Below are 20,223 nucleotides of genomic sequence, written 5' to 3'. Positions count from 1 at the left end.
GGTTAAAACATGTTTCTTTTTTGTTTTTGTTTAATGAATAAACAATTCAGGGTAAACAGTTCAGGCTACATTCATGATTATGCATCTTCTGAAGTTGGAAATCTTTAGTTAGCCACTTTAACCCTTCATTTTCAGTATTACAAAACCAGTTAAAGTCAGGGTACACTGGCATGGTTTTGCTGCAGCTCTGCAGGTTATGTTCACCTTCTGAAAATAGCCTCACCATTCCTGGAAGATCTTTTGCACTTCAGTCAGGCTGGTCTAAAGTTTTTTTATGAAGATTTTTGTGATTAACATCAGTAGGAAATACAAATTCTTAAACCCTGATTTTTTTTCTTCTAATCTTCAATAAATGTAGAATTTTTATTAACCTGTATGCTGTAATATGATCCTAAACCACGGACCTATTATTATTACATTATTATTAAATTTGCATGGAGCTCATGCCTGGGTTTTTACTTGTTTACTTGTTCTTGCACCATTAAACCCACCTTGTGGGTTTAATGGTGCATGGTTTATAGGTTTTTTTTGTAACCCTAACTCAGTGATATGTTATTGTTTGTTGAAGATAAATAAACTGGAAAAAACTATACATGCAACTTGATATTTAATTTATTTTTTCAATTTGTCAGAAAGTTCATTAAACAAAAAAAAACTATATTCAAAAAATTTGAATTTTTTTGCAATTTTTTTCATGCTTCAGGAGTTAATTTATCGATGAAGAAGTGCACTGGTACTAATTTTTAAGACCAAAGGCGATGTGCAGAGCTGTAGTAACTAGAGCGATAAAAGCTGATGAGCCATACCACGAAGGTTGGTGATTATCAGTGAGCAGCGGTCTGACTTCATGCTGAGAAAGAGCACTACAGATGGAGTGTTTGCTTTCAGGGTGTTGATGGAGAAGTCTGGAGGAGGTCAGAAGGAGTTGCACTTTGTCTTTGTGGATCTAGAGAAAGCATGTGATAGGGTGTCAAGAGAGTAGCTGTGGTACAGCAGGAGGAAGTCAGGAGTGGGAGAGAAGTATGTGAGAGTGGTGCAGCTCATATATGATAACAACGAGAATGGTGAGGTGGAGTTACAGATGTGCTCAAGGTGGGGGTGGGATTGCATCAGGGATCTGCTCTAAGCCCCTTCTTGTTTACAAGAGTGATGGACAGGTTGAAAGACGAGGACAGGCAGGAGTCTCCGTGGACTATGATGTTTGCAGACGATATTGTGATCTGCAGCGAGAGTAGGGAGCAGGCGGAGGTATGTGCTGGAGAGAAAAAGAATGAATGTCAGTATAAGCAAGTCAAAATATACGCATGTGAACGTGAAGGAGACATATGGAAAGGTAAACATGGAAGAAGTGGAGAACTTGACAAATTTCAGTTACAATTTCTGCTTGGTAGGAATTATTGCACACACAGACACACAAACACACACATATATCGTCTTATAATGTTTGGTAGTGTAATTTAATTTTAGTGAGTTTTGCTTCCCACTATTATGTTCTCACAGACATCATAATCTGCACCTTCTTCAAGTCCACCACAGTGATAAACATTTTTTATAGGCTTTGTATTCCTCAAGCATTTGTGAAACAATGAAATATTTATATTGGTAGTGAAAAGTTATAAAAAAATCAATTCTTACTCAAATAAAATTTCAAAGAATAGGAATAATCATGCCAAGAAGTACTATTTGTAAATATGTCATGAACAATCCTGCACTAGAGTAATAGTCAGGTTGTGTCTTAAATATTTAAATATTTCCTGGATATAATATTGACTTAAAAAGATTAAATCCTATATTTGATTCCTAGTCAGCAATTGGAAACTATTATGCAATTTGAATCGTGCACTTCAGGGTAAGGCCAAATTGGCCAGTACTGTAAGTGGAGAAAAAAGTTGCAGGGGAAGGGTAACTTTTTGGGTCTGACAGAAGAACTATGATTGCTGTTAAATTCCAGTTCTTTTGGATTCTTTAGGGCCAAGAAAGACACGGCTCAAAAGTGGTATTTTTACTTTAAAAAATGATCTTTATTTTACATATCCGGGATATGGAGACAATGCACAAAACACACAACCCCAGGTCTGAAGCACAAACGGAAGCCTACTTATTTATATACTTGCTCTCTACGTCACACCACACTTTCAGTTTCGATCAAACAGCCTAGTTGGTTTCACTTTCTAGCTGCAAAAGGATGTAATTTCCTGTCAGCCTGCAACCTAGTTTTACACTGAAGTCTGGGCCTTTCATAAAACACACTAATAAGCATTCAGATTATATATTTTATTTCCTAACAGACCCCCTCTTTAACTAATTCTATTAGTTAAACTAATTAACTGACCCCCTCAATAACTACTGTTTACTAACAACAGATATAATTAGCTTTTCCTGGTAAAAGGACCTACTTACATTTATCACTCTTTGGAAACAGCCTCTATAGAGTTAAGTTTTCCCACCCCCTCTACGGATAACATAAATCTGGTCTTAGCACTATCTCTTGGGCAATTTACCTAACATAGAAATCCTGGAAACTATCACTAAAGTTGCTCTCATTACTCTGCATTACTTTTATGCTCACATTTAACCTTAACAAGCTTTTAATCTCCTAAACAACAAATTTTATTCAACTGTGGTGCTCTGTGCTTCTTATGGGTGCCCCTCTCTGGTGGTTCCGTTCGGTCCGGTGCTCCCTGGAGTCTCGCCACCCCTGTGGTCGCTGTGGTCCCGAAATCTCCTGCAAAGGAAACAAACACCTTTCCCTACTACGCCTCCCTAACTTATTATGTTCATCAATTGTTCTCTTAAGTATTCAAACTTGGTTCAACCTATCATGTTCGGGACTCTCTAATCAAAAGGATTAACCTAATTATGTGTATAAGCGTGTTAGCATCTATCCATCGGCACTCAAGGTCTTCCCTACAATATATCAATTCAGTCAGTCACGCTGAACGACGTTTTTGACCTTCACTTGACCGAGTGACAACTCCTATCAGCACAGTTGCAATGTGTGTATAAAAAAAGCATTTATATATATATAATCTTCAATTTCATTCATTTGGGTAAGCAACACGTTTAACAACCTTTAACCCCCTTTAAGAAACTTTCTTCTTCTCTTATATGATCATCTCAAGCACGTCCTGTACTCAACTTACTTCCTGTTTTCAGTCAAGCATACATTTACACGCTCTACCACATTTGCCCTATATGGTTGTCTCAGTCTCCAGATGCCTATTTTCACACCTTCTGCATTACTTCTTGCTAAGAAAAGACAAAGCAAACTGTTTTTCACCTTTACCCCAGAAACCAATCTTCGTCATGTCTGTGTCTGTAAGCGTGCATTTAAAAAAAAAAAAACTGTTGCAAGTGCAAAAGTTTCCACGCAAAATGTGTCTTAACTCTCACCTAGAAATGAGCCTTGATGTTATCTATGTCTAGAAGCATTTTGTATTGACCTTTGTGTCACCTTTCACAATAGATCAGAAGAAAATCATTATAACCGCTTATTCTACTAAAAGATCAAAGAGAAAACAAGCATTTTAAATCAATTAAGTTTAAGCATAGAAGCAATTACTTATGAGTAAGTTTTATCATAGCTAAATTATCAAGCTCCCTTGATAAAGCCCCTTATTTCAAATTAAACCCAAAATCCCCCCTTCTTGACACATCTCATGTGTCAAATAAAATGGTAAATGGTAAATGGCCTGCATTTGTATAGCGCTTTTCTAGTCCATAGGACCCCAAAGCGCTTTACACTACATTCAGTCATTCACCCATTCACACACACATTCACACACTGGCGATAGCAAGCTACATTGTAGCCACAGCTGCCCTAGGGCGCACTGACAGAGGCGAGGCTGCCGGACACAGGCGCCACCGGGCCCTCTGACCACCACCAGTAGGCAAACATGGGGTTAGTATCTTGCCCAAGGATAAATATGCTAAAGCCAGCTACTAAAACTGAAAATACTGAAAATACTTCACCACTCCTTATAAAAATGACAGGAAAAGCTTAGTCACGTCATTTCTCTAAAACTCTCAGCAATTCTCCTCTAGAGTATATTTGCTCCGGGCCTCCAAACCTGTGTTTAGGAATAAAATCAGTCGAATCATCATGTTAAATCTTTTACACCACTGGCTCCATTCAAACCTGCCTAGAAACAACACCTGTGTGTTAACACTAACTTCATTTTAAAACTCACATTTCCTGTGTTATAACATGTTCTTGATACAGCATATTTTGATTTCATTTTGCTCCTCTTAATGTAACGGTACATTCTAATTATACTTTACCAGACTTAACCAAAATATATGTGTTTTCCTTACTTTGCTCCTGTTTTAAAGGAAAAAACCTTGGTCACTTCGTCAAGTGTTTGTTATGCTATAACTGCATTTTATATGAAAAGTCTAGCAATCTCCTATATGACTCATAAATATTACTTTTGTTTTAGTTATTTTCCTCTATAAACTTTAATTGACTTCTACAGTGGCCTATTTTGTTAATGGCATGAGTTCTATCAAAAAGTTTCTCCCCTTTAGCATTTGGCATTTTCCCAACAATATAATCTAGTACCATAATCTAAACCCAGTCAATAAAACAGAATTTTCTCAAAGCAAACATCAGCAACCCAAAATCAGCAGCCAAAAGATTAAGTCTGCAAAGCATCCCCTTTCTCTCCCCAATTGTTTGCCCCCCTTTATTCATGCTAACCCACATTCACTCATTCACACACATTCACTCAAAAGAAAAAACAATTGTCTATCATTTTTGGTCTGGATTGACACGATTGACATTAATCCTTTTAGACAGGAACTCCCAGGTTCCCACAAGTGGCCTTTTCCTCAGCCAGTTGTAATCTGGAAAAGGTCACCTTATATTTGCTGTCCCGGAAAAAATTTTCAGCGCTGTTAATTCAATCTTGCAGGCCCGCTTACAACATTACATTACATTATTAGCTCATCAAAACACAAAACATAATCACCTGACAGGTTTTCTCTAAGTGCACTGTTAGAATTTTAAAGGGCCCAATTCTAGACATGTCCATGTTTAATAAAACTCCCTCTATTAAAGTAAGAAAACAACCCAAACCTAATTGACACAATCAACCCATCACTCAAACAACAATAATATCAACATAATTTCACCTGCTAAATACACAGAAAATCTTGTTAAAAGCCGCACAATTTGCACACAATAATGTTCCCCTTTAAGCACTTTAACATACTTAGATTTAGCATAAGATATAAACACGTTATAACAATGTGTCATCACTAAATTATAAATTTCTTGTCCAAATCTGCACTTCTAAACAGACCTGACCACCTTATTTAATTATCCTGTTACTTTACCATTATATATTTCACCAACTAATTCTTCTCACTCTCTGCTATGTTTCCTCCATTCAAAGCCTCTGACACCCAGCCACACAGGAAGCTTCTTTCTCACCACTCATTTCAGCTAATTTGCATACTGAGTCATATCTCAGGAAGTTACCATGACAAGAGAAAGGCACATTTAAATCTTACCACATTATTAAATTATTTTATTTCCTTCCTAGAGTAATCACTTGTTTTGCTCAATCGACACAAGAGCACTTCCAATTCACTATTTTAAAATTATTTGAAGCTTTTAATCACTTTTTATTTTCACCAACGTCACTCTCTTGTCATGAAACTTTCCTGAGCTATTCCTCAACTTCAGGGTTTAAGTGTGTTCACACTATTTTTTTTTTTTTTTTTTTTTTTTGTGTCCCGTTTGGATCTTTAGCCGTCAGAATTGTTGTCTTAAGGCCAAGAAAGATGCCAAGCGGATTTATTTTACCAAGTGGATCATCATGGCCTTGCCATATTGGTCCATTTGATTGACCTTTATTATAATTATGTATTTATTTTATTTTCGGTTGCTACAAACGGGACAGACGTGACTGGGGGATAGGACAGGGAGAAAGAATGAAAGAAAGAGAGGGAGAGAAAGAAAACCAAAGGGGAGAAGAGACGGTGAGAAGGGGGGGAAGAAAGGAAAAAACAAACAAACAAACAAACAAAACGCCTGGATCACCTGTATGGAGAAAAAAAACAGAAGAGAAAGCAAACAACAAAGAGCAACATAATAAAAACAGCACCATCACAATAAACTAGCTAGCAGTAGATAACAGTAGATACTAAATAATAAACGATATTGTGCAGCACGCAAGATAGACAGCGCACAATGTGCTTTGAGGCAGCAGCCAAGAAAGGTGTAGTCCGCGTCTGTGAACACCCGTGTGTACACCTGTGTGCATACCTGTGTGGATCAGCATGCTTGTATTCCAAAGGTTTCTCCATGTAACGATCTGCTAGGGAGTGTGGGGAGCCATAGCCCCGTCCACCAGGGTATGAAGCAGGTATGGAGGAGATCCAGGCCCCAGATATCCAGAGGCCCCAGAGTACAAGGACCCGAGGAGGACCACCAAAGGGGGGGGAACCGTGCCACCCTCCTGGGAAGAGCTGAGTAGAGCCCCAAACGAGAGGTCACCCCGCAGCTACGGAGCAGAGGCCAGAGGGGGTTGCAGTGGCGTGCCCGCGGGCTCCGCCGGCAGCCAGCTGTGCCAGAGAGGACCGAGCTTCAGGCCCAGAGGCCAGAGGCCTGAGGGCATCCCACCCCCCGGAAGGAACCCAGCCGGGCCACAGGCGCCCGGCCCCGCCAATCGGCCACCAGGAGTGAGCCGGTACATGCATGAGCGCCCAGCCCCAGACGACAAGGACCACCAACACACCAACGTCTGAGGGCATCAGCCATCGGCAGGGAGTGTGGTGAGGGGAGACAGGCCTCTGTACTTTGGAGGGCCTGAGATGTACCCAGAGAGGTTGAGTCTAAGACCCAACCTGACATATAGACACAGACAAACAGGCACACGCGGACACAGACGTGCATTCCCACCCCCATATGCACAACCAAATACTCGGCACTCACCCAACGTGTAGACAGACACAAATAGACACTGTACAGACAGTCGCACTCCCCAAACATACTCTATATCCCAGGTCCAGGTACTCCCGCCCCCAGAGGGGCAAGCCGCACCTAGACCCAGGAGATGTAACCCTTCTCTCTGGGGTGGAGGCAAGCGGACCACCTCCTTATCTGCAGTAGCAGGGAGGCCCCGCATCCCAGACCCCAGTCTGACGGCCAGCACCTCCTCCCAGCCCCGACGGCTAACAGAACCGGGGTGAGTGAAGACCTCAAACCTCCCTACGCCCGCTCATATATAATGTTGTTGTGTGCTGTTCTAAAGTGCATTTAAAACTCAGGAGAGCATGGTACTAGCTTCACACTATTTTAACACCGATAAACAGACTCACATGCTCAACATGCTGTCTAATCTTCATGAGCTCTCTCGTAGTTGTAAGGTTAATGCATTTTCTGTTTGTGTGTGTAATTTTGTATATGTTTCTTGTAAGCAGTCAGTTTTTCTTTCCCAAATTTGCTAACCCAAATTTTGATTTCCCACCTTAAATAACAGCATTCCTTGTCTTCAGCCAGGAGTTAGAGCTCTCTTGTCAGGTTTAGTGACACATGGCGCTGTAAACAGTTCAGCCAGAAACTTGGCCTGAACGTTTCCAGTGATGTTAACCTATAACTTTCTTCCGACTGCTGCATGTGGAAAATTGATCCAGGTCTGCTTTGCATCTTAAAATAACAAAACTGAGACATTTTCATTATTATCATGAGTGCTTAAACGACCCACTTCTCTCATAAATTAATTGAAATAAATACCAATTTATTTCATGTATTCACATAAATGTAGGCGTGTTCTTCCTTGCGTTCATGTTATGTGGTCATGTTAATGGAGTGTAAGCTGCTTCTTCATTGCATATGTATTTTATAATCAGGTTTAACTCATGCCTCTTTGCACTGAGCTGTGGATTCAAACTATCTCAATTCTGCTTCTCCCCAAAAATAATTTCACATGTAACCATTTATATGTGTGTGTTTTCTACTCATTAATCTAATTGTTAGTTAGTTTCTCTCTTTATTTTTACCTTTTTTTTTTACCTCTTTATTGTGATGTGGTAGACATTCCTAAACCTCCATGAATTCAGCCTTCAATCCAATTTTAGCTCATATGCATTTGCTATATGGTGCCCAGGTTCACCTCTCACTGTTCTCACAGTTTCCTGTGGGGCCTCGCAAATCAACACAGGCCCAAATCAGCATGCATGTTGCATCACGTGCTTTCTTACATGCTGCTGCTTGAGTCGTCAGTGTTATAGTTCAGTTGCACTGTCCTTTGCCTGCTTCAAGTACACGGTGTTCTGTCTGTCTTCTGTCTTCATCAGGAGATTGACTGTCCTTTAAGCTTCTTCTCAGGATAAGGAGACAATGAGAGGTGAAGCTGTCAAATTTTAAGCCAAAGCCTGGCCTGTTTTCCTCCCAATTCTGTTAATCTATCATTTTGCCGCTGTACTCACGTTTTCAGGTTGAAAAGAATCCACCTGTATTGACACACTAAAACATTCAATTAATATCCTTTTCATTTCTTTTCTTAAGACATCCATTAGCTTCATCTGCCTAGATTTTAACTCCTCTCTCTCTCTCTGGGTGCACACTTCACACACCAGCCAGTTTCCTTTTATGGACATGCAAAGTTCCTGTCACACACACTGCTTCCTTTCACACACACACAGCCACAAATTTTTCTGTTTCTCTCTTTCCTGTTTCTACAGGCTAATCAAACTCTTGTTTTTTGGGGGGGGGGTTGTATTTACAGTCTATAAACCCTCTGTAATTCTGCTAAGTCTTGATCTAAAAACAATGCACCCTTATTTCACGCACACACTTTTAAATATACTAAGCTCTTTGGTTTTGCAAGCATTCACATCACAGTCTTCAGCGTGCTCAGCAGAGCTCTTTCAGACATCAGGACAATGAACAATTTTCCACACATATCACCATTCTTTCAGCTCAGTTTTGTAGCATCATCCACGCAATACTTGCATAATCGTCTCACACACACCGCCTTTTCTCTCAAAACAATGTGCATCTTTAATCATTCATCCCAAATAACAATTTTACACTTCACTTATACATTCACACATTTATATATAACAAAGACACTAACTGCCAAGACAAATTATTTCCATTACCATATCACATCTTCACTTCATCTTCAAAACCTTAGTACCGGTACACCTAACTTTTCGACCACTTTAAATGCCTCTAAGGCCCAGGTTCGCCCACCCTGCTGGTCGCTTCGGGAACGCCCTCTCCGATAGCGGTCAAATTTCTAGGCCCTAATTAATTTATAACCGCTTCCCGCGGCTCGACAGGAAGCTCCACCTCCAGCGTCTAAGTATCCCACTTGCGCCTTACAGCTTTACTTAAAGCTTACCTGTCAGTCACGTTGAATTGTCATGGCCGGGGCCGCGCCCCTGTCGGTCAAAAATCGCAGTAAGGAAGTGGTCAATGACCACTTGGTTTTTAACGGGTTTCCGAAGTCCCGCGGGTACCAACCCGAGCTAACTGGACACCGCCAGGGATGACCGTGCGTCCACGATCACCAGTCGCTGCCACACACTGAGCAACCACGCTCCTAGGAATCGCCGTTCCCGTCCTAAGTAATTTAAATAATTCTGGAAGCATCACTGTGGACTCTAACCGCCAGTTTATTATCTGATGCTCGGGTCCCACCCTATAATCAATGTGGGAATAAAATTCCCTGACCAAATGTCCTAATCTAATCTCCTTTCTTGGCTGACGTAACACACACATAACACAACAACTTCAAACATACGTCACAACAACTTTTAACTTCACCCTAAAGTTAATCACAATAAATTTTATCAAATGTCCCCAAACTTTTATTTATTTCTAATTACCCAAAATTATCATGGACACGTCACCTGAAATCTACTTAACAGATTTTATAATTTAGTTTAATTTCCACTACTGAGCCAATTTAACGGTAACAGTCATCAATTCCGTGGACAACTAATTTAGAATTCATCCAATGTGCAAAATTTTCAACAGGCTTGCGCTTACCTATACTCTTTTAGACCGGTCTGTTGTCCACCTCATATCAGATCATACCTTAAGGTCCAAATTAGTCCCCTCAGTCGCACAAGAATCCGGGTCACAGCACCAAGTGTTAAATTCCGGTTCTTTTGGATTCTTTAGGGCCAAGAAAGACACGGCTCAAAAGTGGTCTTTTTACTTTAAAAAATGATCTTTATTTTACATATCCAGGATATGGAGACCTGAGCACAAAACACTTTCTAGCTGCAAAAGCACATTCTGCAAAAGCATGTAATTTCCTGTCAGCCTGCAACCTAGTTTTACACTGAAGTCTGGGCCTCTCATAAAACACACTAATCAGCATTCAGATTATATATTTTATTTCCTAACATTGCACACACAAGAAAATGAACAACCAGGGAAATGGCACTGGAAGACTTTTGTTGCCATTCCTGCTTTTAACTGATTGACAAGCTCTAAGCAATCTGTAAATTATTGCTCCCTCACAGATGTGGTTTTGTGTAAGAGCCCTTAAAATACAATGGACAGCTCAGCTTGCCTCCTTTCCTCACTTGCCGGGAATCATTTCTGTAATTGCTATAACCTACACTCCTCTTTTTAATTTCTTCAAGTGCATCCACTGGACTTCCACTTGCTGATGGCATGTGTCCCACAGATATTTCTGCCAGTTCTGATCTTAAACAGGCATGCTGTATCAATATGGTCGTGTAAATCAAAGCAAGCCAGCACTTTCATCAGTCACAGGTTTTATCCTCACAAGGCCACCGTAACCCAAGAGATTAAAAAGCCACTGGCATAACTGATGTATATTACCAGTCTCTCTCTCTCTCTCTCTCTCCCTCTTTTTATTATTTTATTTTTATTCTTCAGGAGAATTCTTTTTTCTTGGTTAGTACTAATTATGTCTTGGCCATGTGTCTTCGGACTTTTCCTTCTTCCTTACTCTTGAAGTTGTGCTAAAAAACACCCGTTTAGTAATGCCAGGCAGTTGTAATGTACACAATATTAGCAAATTAGACAAAGTGGTATTTCAGTCTTATTTGTATCTGCCATTTAAAGTGGCTCAGTGGTTTATTATTATCATATCAGGTTGTCCAAAAGACTCCCTGAAAAGCCTGATCCACAAGGCTGCAGCGAGTGTACTGACAGGAGCTGGAAAGAGAGGATATTTCTCCCATATTGGCTTCCCTTTTTGTTGGTTCCCTTTGAAATCCAGAACCAAACTTCAAATCCTTCTCCTCACATACAAGGTCTTGATTAATCAGGCCCCATCTCAAGACCTCACAGTACCAATAGAATAGACTAGGCTGCTGGGGGCTTCCCATGATGCACTGAGTGTTCCTCCTTCACTCACCTTTTTTCACTCACTATGTATTTATACACCACTCTCCATTTAATCAGTTATTATTAAACTCAGTTATTAAAGACAAACTGTGTCTTTTGTTGTGTCTTCCACCCTTCACCAAATACCCTTTCATGAACCTGGTTCTCCTGGAGGTTTCTTCCTGTCAAAAGGGAGCTTTTCGTTCCCCACTGTCACCAAGTGCTTGTCCTGAAGGGGTCATGTGGTTGTTGAAGTTTCTTTGTATTATTGCCCTACAATTTAAAGTTTGAATTGAATTGAGTGTGAATGCTTGTCTGTCTCTATTAGCCCTGCGGCAAACTGGTGACATATCAAGGGTGTGCCCTACCTTTTGCTCTATGACAGTTGCTCCAGCCCCCCTGCAAACCCGAATTTGATAAGCGGCAGGAAATGGATAGATGGCATTTAAAGTGCTTATCTCAGTTGGCTGTTGCTGCTCTGTACACAAAGACATAATCTGCCTATCCCTGCAGAAGTTTTCTTCTGGTGTCAGATTTTATTTTATTTTTTAATGTAATCCTGCTTCATTGTGCAGAAACCTCATATTCTGATAAACTATACTGAATTTTTTCCTCTAATGAAGGATATCCTTCTTCTTCGTTAAATTTCAGCTAAAGACGAAATTATTTGAATGTTATAAAGAAACATTTTTTTTCATTTGTGAGTGTTACCCTAGCTATGCGTCGTGATTTCCCGCTAGACAAACTAAATAAATGAATTCTTAAAGCCATAATGATGAAAAAAAAAATCATAAGATTTTTGTGTTGGTGTGTGTGTGTATTGTCAGTGTCACTGCTTTTCTTTTGTTTACCTTCCATTTACTTTTCATTAAGGAAGTGTCAAGCCTGTGATTGGAACTCCATTTAGCAAAACAAGACTCCTCCCAGGGGGAAGGAAATGGCATTAAGAAGGAAGTGTGCAAAACGCCTTTTAATGGTTTGTAATAAGGCTGGGGAGCCAGAAGCTATGCAATATCTATTTCTGCCTAAACCCGTCTGCCCCCTGATCCATGACCAATCTGATCAGTGCAGCTTGCAAGGGAACTAATATGCAAAATGTAATAATCTGTTTAAGCAGCTCTTTGTTTCTTACACTGGAAACAGAGCAGTGTCTCCCAAAATGGCAGGGAAGTAGGAGAAAGACAGAGCTTAAGATCTATTTAGCAGTGCCTCCCAGCCCTTAGAGGCTGTGTCTTGTAAGAGTTATAAAAATATGTATGAAAGGCTACTAGCCCTCTTGGCTTTTTTTAAGTTCTTCTATTCTTACAAGGCATTTGTGATCTGTCAAACTCATTCTGCTGTGTCTAACATCAACTTGTGCTCAACGATTGTCCCCTCTTTCATTGGCCCAGTTTCTTCTTTTTCTTCTTTTTCTGCCTCTTTCTCGTCTCAGTGTTGCACACAAAAAGATAAATAAAGGGAGGTGAAACAGCGTGAAAAGGCACTGTCCAGTGGATCTGTGAATTTGTAATTTCCATTATTATTTTGTATTGCATAATGTTGCCCTTAAGGTATAGGGGGTCCAGAGTATGTTAGCAATAAAATAACCCAAAATGAATTATGTGGAGTCATTTTCATTATGTGCCATAAAGTAAGGGGTGATATTGGGTCAAACGCATCTGCCCATTAAATTTCTTGATGCTAAAATTAAATCGTACTGCTGACGTGCATCAGTGAACATACTTTGGAAGTGGAGAAGAAAGAAACCACAGTGTAACACTCTTTCATTCTGGTTTGAAATATATATAAAATACATAATTGCTCCCTTTAGCACCAAGCTGCTGTTCCTGTGGTTAATTCTATGTTATTAGGCTGTATAGTCTGAAAGCTGTCAACAAGGGCTGCTACTGTAGTCATAAGTTTCCATGCACTCACTGTGATGCCTGCAGCAAGACAGTCAGCATCTGGCAGGTCAAAACAAGGCTGAGAGAGGGAGTGTGGGACAAACAAAGAAACAATGAGACAAATGAAACAATGCAGCAATAAATGAGAACAGGTTAGTTTTTCAGGATGAAAGAGAGCAGGAAACAAGATGTGGGAGAAAGGGTGACGTTAACTATCCATCATTGCTGATACTCCCAGTGCATTACAGTGGGACATGAATGATTGCTGAGCATGTCTGAATGCTGCAGACCAAATCCAAGTATCTCCTCTGACTGCTCCAGTCATGAATGATTCTGGTTGGCTGTCTGCTCAGGCAGCTCCACGGGCATCATGGATGGTAAAGGATAAGGCTGGCCTGCCACTACAGTAGGTCTTACAGCTTGTACTACAAGTCCATCAACCAGGGACGAGAGGGACATTTCTCATTACAGCAAAGGACAACAAATAAATCCATTGAGGAGTTTTGGACACAGAGACAATAATTATTGTGTATTATTATGTTCACTTTATCAACATGAACCCATTGTACACTGCACTGTGTTTATTTGATCATGACAATAATGTAAACTAAGCAAGCAATACCAGTCATGGAAAAAATTAACTTTGCATCCTATCTGATTATTGTGCTAGCAGTGGAGAGTTACTGAAAAGAGAATAAAATAAATGTAGTATGATCACACATCTTTGTCACAGATAAGGCTTGTAGCTTTAACTGACTGACTACATTCACACCCACTTCTCCTTGAGATTGGCCAGCTGTGCAGAGGTAAAAACTATGCTGGAATTGAACACTCTTTTCTTTATTTGTCATACAACTATTTGTGGTACTTAACATGAGAACACTCAAGCATGAAAGTGTCTTCCTGAAATGTGGTAAAAATGTGTGATCCCCCCCCCCTTCTCACTGGCTTTTCATTCTGCCTTCAAATGTAGCCCATCAGAAAAACCTCCCATTTCTAAAGTAATTGGGCAGCACACTGTACCCTCAAATAGAGATGAGGAGTAAGAACCTCTCCATACACTCCAGATTTATTTATTTTTTTCATTTTTAAACTTCTTCATTCTTAAGCCGCAACCAAATTTATCACTTTTCACACAGCTCATCCGAGAGCCATTGATGGCTTTAACTTTTCCAGTTGCAGTTTTTCCAGTTGCTCTTTAATACTATAATTAATCTTAGAATGGACCAAAGCCGTATTCTCAGTAGAGGTTACTGTTACTACAGTTACTGCAGCATGGTGCACCAGAGGAAACCATATGGCAGAGAGGGTGGGGGGGGTTTGGTCTCGCTATCGAGTGGTCAGACTGGGAGGGAGCGTGGGGGAAAGGATCCCGGCTGTGATGACCCTCACCATGGCCATTGGTGAGCCTGCAGACTAGAGGAACTGACCTCTGATGGCAGGCCACATTTGCCAACTGGCCACCTGTGTACAAGGGGTACAAAGATGGATGTGCCAGAAAGCAGAATAGCAGATATAAAGGGTAGCTACCCATACCTGGGTATCCCACAGGCTAAGGGAAAGCATAATAATATACATAATACCTACATAATACATGTAGAAAGTAAGAATGGTAGATATAAGATCCAAGCCATAAATACATACACATACTGGTCATCTGCTACCTATCTGGAATAATAATCTGGCCACGGGAACAGATGGATGCCACTGATGTTGAGACACAAAAACTACTCACAATGCATGGAGATCTACACCTAACATCCAGCACCCTGAGGCTCTCTGAGCAATGGAAATACAGAGGGTGAGGATTAGTGGAGGAAGGTTCACAATCCAGGATGAAACACAGCACCTGCAAATACATCTGGAAAATGGGGCCCCTGAGATTAGCATCTCCAAGAATGCCTCAGGCAGCCGAAGACAAATGGTAACCAGGAAGAGGAACTATCATGGACATCTAAGACTGTGCATGGGATGTACCATCAATAGATAGAGGAAGCAGCCAATATAAAGAAATCAATGGCCTAAGCACCATGTCCATAAAGGTAGGAGCCTACCACAGCCAAGAGTACCCATGTTGCAGACTATGCAAAGGTGCTTAGGAGACTCTCAGCCATATAATAGCATGATGTAAGATGCAAGCTGGGACAGACAGATGAGCAGCTGCTGGCTGCTTTTGTTGTGGATGACCAGGAGCAGAAGACCCCAGTTGTGATGGCTGTAGCTATCCCAGCAGACAGCAACATCGGAAAGACAACCATATATACCAATAAAATGAGCCATTTGTAACATGTATGCATTTCTAACACATAAAAGACATGCCACGCTAAAGAAATTCACTTTTTTACAGCTGGACAAAAAGCAATGGATTATTTTAATTTCACAAAATTACCATTTAGTTTATAGCCACAAAACACTTGAACACTGTGGCCTATACCAGGTATGAGCATGTGCCAGTGTCATGTAAGTTTTCAAGTTGCTGGGTGAGCCTAAGCTGATCAGATATATTCACTATGCAGTGTTAAATTTTTAACAGGAAATGAAACGTATGGCTGTATATTGTGTATAGATGTATGATGGAGGATAGACATTATTAAATAAAAACAGCAGGCTTGTTATCTCAACATGTAGAACAGCATCGTGTTATTTTTTTAAAGACATTTTCCTGTAATCAAGGTTGTTATTTTCCCTCAGTTGCAGAAAGCCAGAGGGAGCTGTGTAACATCTGAAAAACTGATAAAGTGAGTCACCTGAGGTAGTGTTGGTTGGATCTGAGGGAGCAGAATTACAGCAAACTGAGCAAACTGCAGAGTGCTCCCTGTGTCTGTTAAGTTATAGCTTTAGGGGACATTAGATGCAGCTAGTACAGCCAAGTCTCAACATAGATGTTATCAAGCCATTGAATGGACTTCATTAGTTGTTGAAAGTGGCAGACATATCATGAGCAGGTGCTGCCTTTTGCCTTGTAGTCTCAGCCGGCTGTTATCATCTCTTGCATTCACTGGTAAAGAGAGCTACACAGATTATGTAATAGGCCTCTAGCAGTCATCAAAAGAAGTATATGTAAATTCATAAACGGTAATTGGCATGGTTTTAATGTTGTACGATTTGTTGTGCATTTCAATTCAAACTTGTCTTCTCCAAAGGTAATTTTGGTGCTTATACTTAACAAAAAAAAAGAAAGGAGAAGAAAAGAAAAACAGCAACAGCAACCAAAAGTGGTTTAAATGTTAAACCAAAGATAAGAAGCCAGCTGTAGCAAACATAAAGCCTATCTTTAATTTAAGTGTCACAGTTGTGAGTTAAATGCATTGGTGTTTTTGTGTTAAAGTAGAAACATTTAAAGCATTACTTCCTTTCAGCAGTGAGGAGAGACCTGCACTGAATGGAAAGTGGAGAACACCTAGAGGCAATATATATGTAGATGATAAAGTACATTCAGTGGTAATGACAATGTTTAAAATGAGTCATCTCAGACAGAATTGCCATTTAAAGTAAATCTGACATTTAATAGAAGTGTAATACAAAATTGGTGACACACTATTCTTTCATCAGGTTTATGAAACCAAAAAATGGCAAGATAATTTGAAATTACCGTAAAGTATTTATACATTTTAAATATCAGAGACATATTTTTTCATTTTCTGTGCTTTTTTGTTCTCTCACTGTCACCAAAAATTTCTAAGAGACCCAAATCTCTCTATAACTATATACAGTTTTTATCTTAGGATGTAAATATATCTGTTGTTACAAACTGAAGCCATATTAATGCAATTATTTTAAATTAAATGTAGTTTTTGATACCGTTGAGGAGCTCTTGCAGTCTTCTTTAAGCTCTGTGCTGGATTGCCAAAATATATGAAAAGAATATGTCTTAGAGGGGGAGATGCTGAAGGATAAAAATTCTTTACAATATCAACAGTGTGGTGATGGAGTTCCCTAATTATGTTGTTGTTTTTCTCTGAGCTCCCTGACTAATTCATAATCTTGCCCGTGGAACTGCCATGGATAAATGTTTGGGTCATCAAGCTGGGGTTGTTAACGCCCAATTTCTCAAACTAAGCGGAGGAAGTGCAATGAGATGCAGCAGACAAGAAACAACAAAGCCCAGGGTAAGATATCCACCTAGAGGTAACAATATGGTCCGAGATTTTTTTTTTACGTATCTTTCTCAACGAAGTAAATATTCTTTTAAATTCAGGGTGTAGGTACTGACAATATTGTAAGCCGTATATTCAGATGCAATTTGGTATTCATTGAGTGCCAGACACACACACACACACACACACACACACACACACAGAATGCAGGCTTGTGTTTGAAGCATCTTTGCTGTCTATCATGTTTATAAGCCAAGACTCCCCTTTCACGCTGCTGTGAGCCCTATAGCCACAGAAATGAAAGATAAGGATGGTGAACAGCGGGCACACTAAAGAAGGAGGAAGCAAAAAAGTTAAAATAAGTTTGAAAGTGAGCACCTTTGACTAAGTTCCTAAAGTCATCTCCTGTTAACAGATGCAAACTCTAATGAAGTACAGATTGCTTGGATGCCTAGATTGACTTTTTTTTTTTATCCCGGTGGCAAATATTGCAGTTTATCTTTTTAGCATAAGCCCTAAATGTCAGCCTAATTGAGACTGGATTTTATTCATATTGTGCCACAATATAAGTTCACTTCTATTTAATGCCAAACTCTGCTTATCTGTGTGTGCCCTACCCTTTCTCTCTCTCTTTAACCTTATATAACAAATATCGACAAACCTCTCCTGCTTCTGCACAAATAAAAGCAAATGTATTCTTCCTATTAATACTAACGAATGTTCAGAATCATTTTGCTTAATTAAAAAATAAGCATAGTTTTGTTCTATCACACTACGTTGCCTACAGAAAAAAAGCTGTAGAAACATCTGCAGTGTGTAGCTGATACTATGAGTTCGAGGGCCCGAACTCTTTCTCCTCCTGTAAGGGCTGGTCCATTCTTGTTTACTACTGTTTGCCAATAACTTCAAGTCTTTAGGCTTGTTAGATTATAGATGAACTCACTCGTAGCCCACTCTCATGTGTACACTGATAAAGAGAGCTGATAGAGAGACAGACCCACCGACTGCAGTAGCCCTCTGGGATTTGTCATGGAACGGCCAATACATCACTGAACTACAAACACATGGTCTTCAAACTTTCTGCCACAGGATACCAGTACAGTTGGTCTCTAATGACAAACTTTCCATTCCCTAGAAAAAAAGAGGAGCGTTCATGTTGTGCTGCCAACAGTTTGGAGCTGGACATGAAATAAACTGTAGCAATCGCTTACAGAAAGGCTGTTTAGAGTCTGTGAAATTCATAATTTCCAGCTACTTTAAAGCAGGTGAGGCCATCTGTTTAAACACAAAAGCCAAACAATGAATATTCTCCACATAGCCTTTAAAGAACCTATTTTAAGACGTGTTCAGTATTTTCTTATTAAGAGCTGGACTTGGATTTGAAATCTAATTTTAGTGTTGATCACCTTTACTTTTCAGATAAGAGTGAAGCAGGCTTGTGACCACAAGGTCACTTTTCTGCTTTTGCTATTACTAGGCTGAAGTCCAATGCATTGTCTTCACCACTGAGCAGATAATTGGCTGTCAGCTGCCTCCTGAAATTAAATGAACAATGCTAGAATGAATAAGAGAGCAGAAGGCACTTATCCTGCACATTAACACCTCCAACTTCACACTTAGAGGTGGTAGATGGAAGATGGGCAATTAAGCTTTCTAAGCATGCACAATCTGACTGCCCCAGTATGCCCCATTTTTCATCACATCTCATTAAAATTTGACCAGAAAACCAAAAAAAAAAAAAATAATAAAAAATCCCAACAGTATTTTACACATGTTCTCGTGTTTAAAAGCCATGTGTCTTAATTAGTGTCAAGTTACTGTGACAGTTTAAAGTTCCTTAAATTAAAGGCGATTGTGTCTGCTTCTGCAAGTCAGAGAGGAGCACTAGTGTTACATTTTGATATTTAAAAATGCTTAATTAATTACTTCACATTTTCTTATTTGGTTATGTCGTTTCGCAGCCCATTTCCCAAGTTTTGGGATGGAGACAGTTTTATACCCAGTAGCTTAACCCACCTTATCTGAATGTGGACTCCTTACAGCCTTGCTTCAAAGTTCCCTGGCAGTCAGTTATCTACTATATTATTATAGGAGATTGCTCCACAGTGTAGTGGTTTACACAGTCACCTAACAAGCAAAAGCTCCCCAGTTTGATCGTGAGAGGAAACGCAAATTCCTTGGGGGTTGCATTCGAAAGGGCATCTGCCAAATCAAAACCTGGAGAGGTACCTGCTATGGTGACCCCTTCTGAATAAGGCAGGAGCCAAAAGTAGTTTTTGCTTATTAGTTATGAGAATTTGTTAACATGTAAACTCAGCAGAGCTGCTTTTTATTACAGTTGCATACAAATATGCAGATAGTTCAGATGTATTGCTATATTCAATAACATAAAAATGAAGTTTCATAATTGATTTTAATTTGATTCATTGTGATTATTTTAACTGAAAAAAGCAATAAAAAACCTTACGAAGAAAAAATGTTTTATTTTTTTACTGGAAAAGTTAAGGATTCAAGGACTATTTCTGTTAACTTGTGTGCATATGTCAACTTAAAAGCATCAATCAGGCATCTATGAAACAAACTGCACTTCTGACACCACAAAGCTCTAAAAAGATTTGATAAAAGTCCCCCAAATACCATCTATTTAACCTTTTCTTGGCTTTCCTGTGGCTGTAATTTCTGGTGTTGCATAAATGGTGATTTTTTTTTTTTTCAACCTTTTTGTATATACATGTGATATAAATGGTGTGGGGTCAGTGCTTGATGCATGTTTCAGTGGAAATTAATCTATATAGAAAATATAAACACAAAGCCTTAAAACAAGTAAATGCAAACTTTTAATTTAAAACAAATTCCTTTATTGCAGGTTCGTGCATGTAATTGCATCATGCTTTCCCATGACTTTGCCAGTAACTCAACA

Source organism: Perissodus microlepis, chromosome 7 (assembly GCF_051167445.1).
Source record: "Perissodus microlepis isolate ML-2025 ecotype Zambia chromosome 7, ASM5116744v1, whole genome shotgun sequence".
NCBI lineage: Eukaryota > Metazoa > Chordata > Actinopteri > Cichliformes > Cichlidae > Perissodus > Perissodus microlepis.
This window is presented reverse-complemented; position numbering follows the sequence as displayed.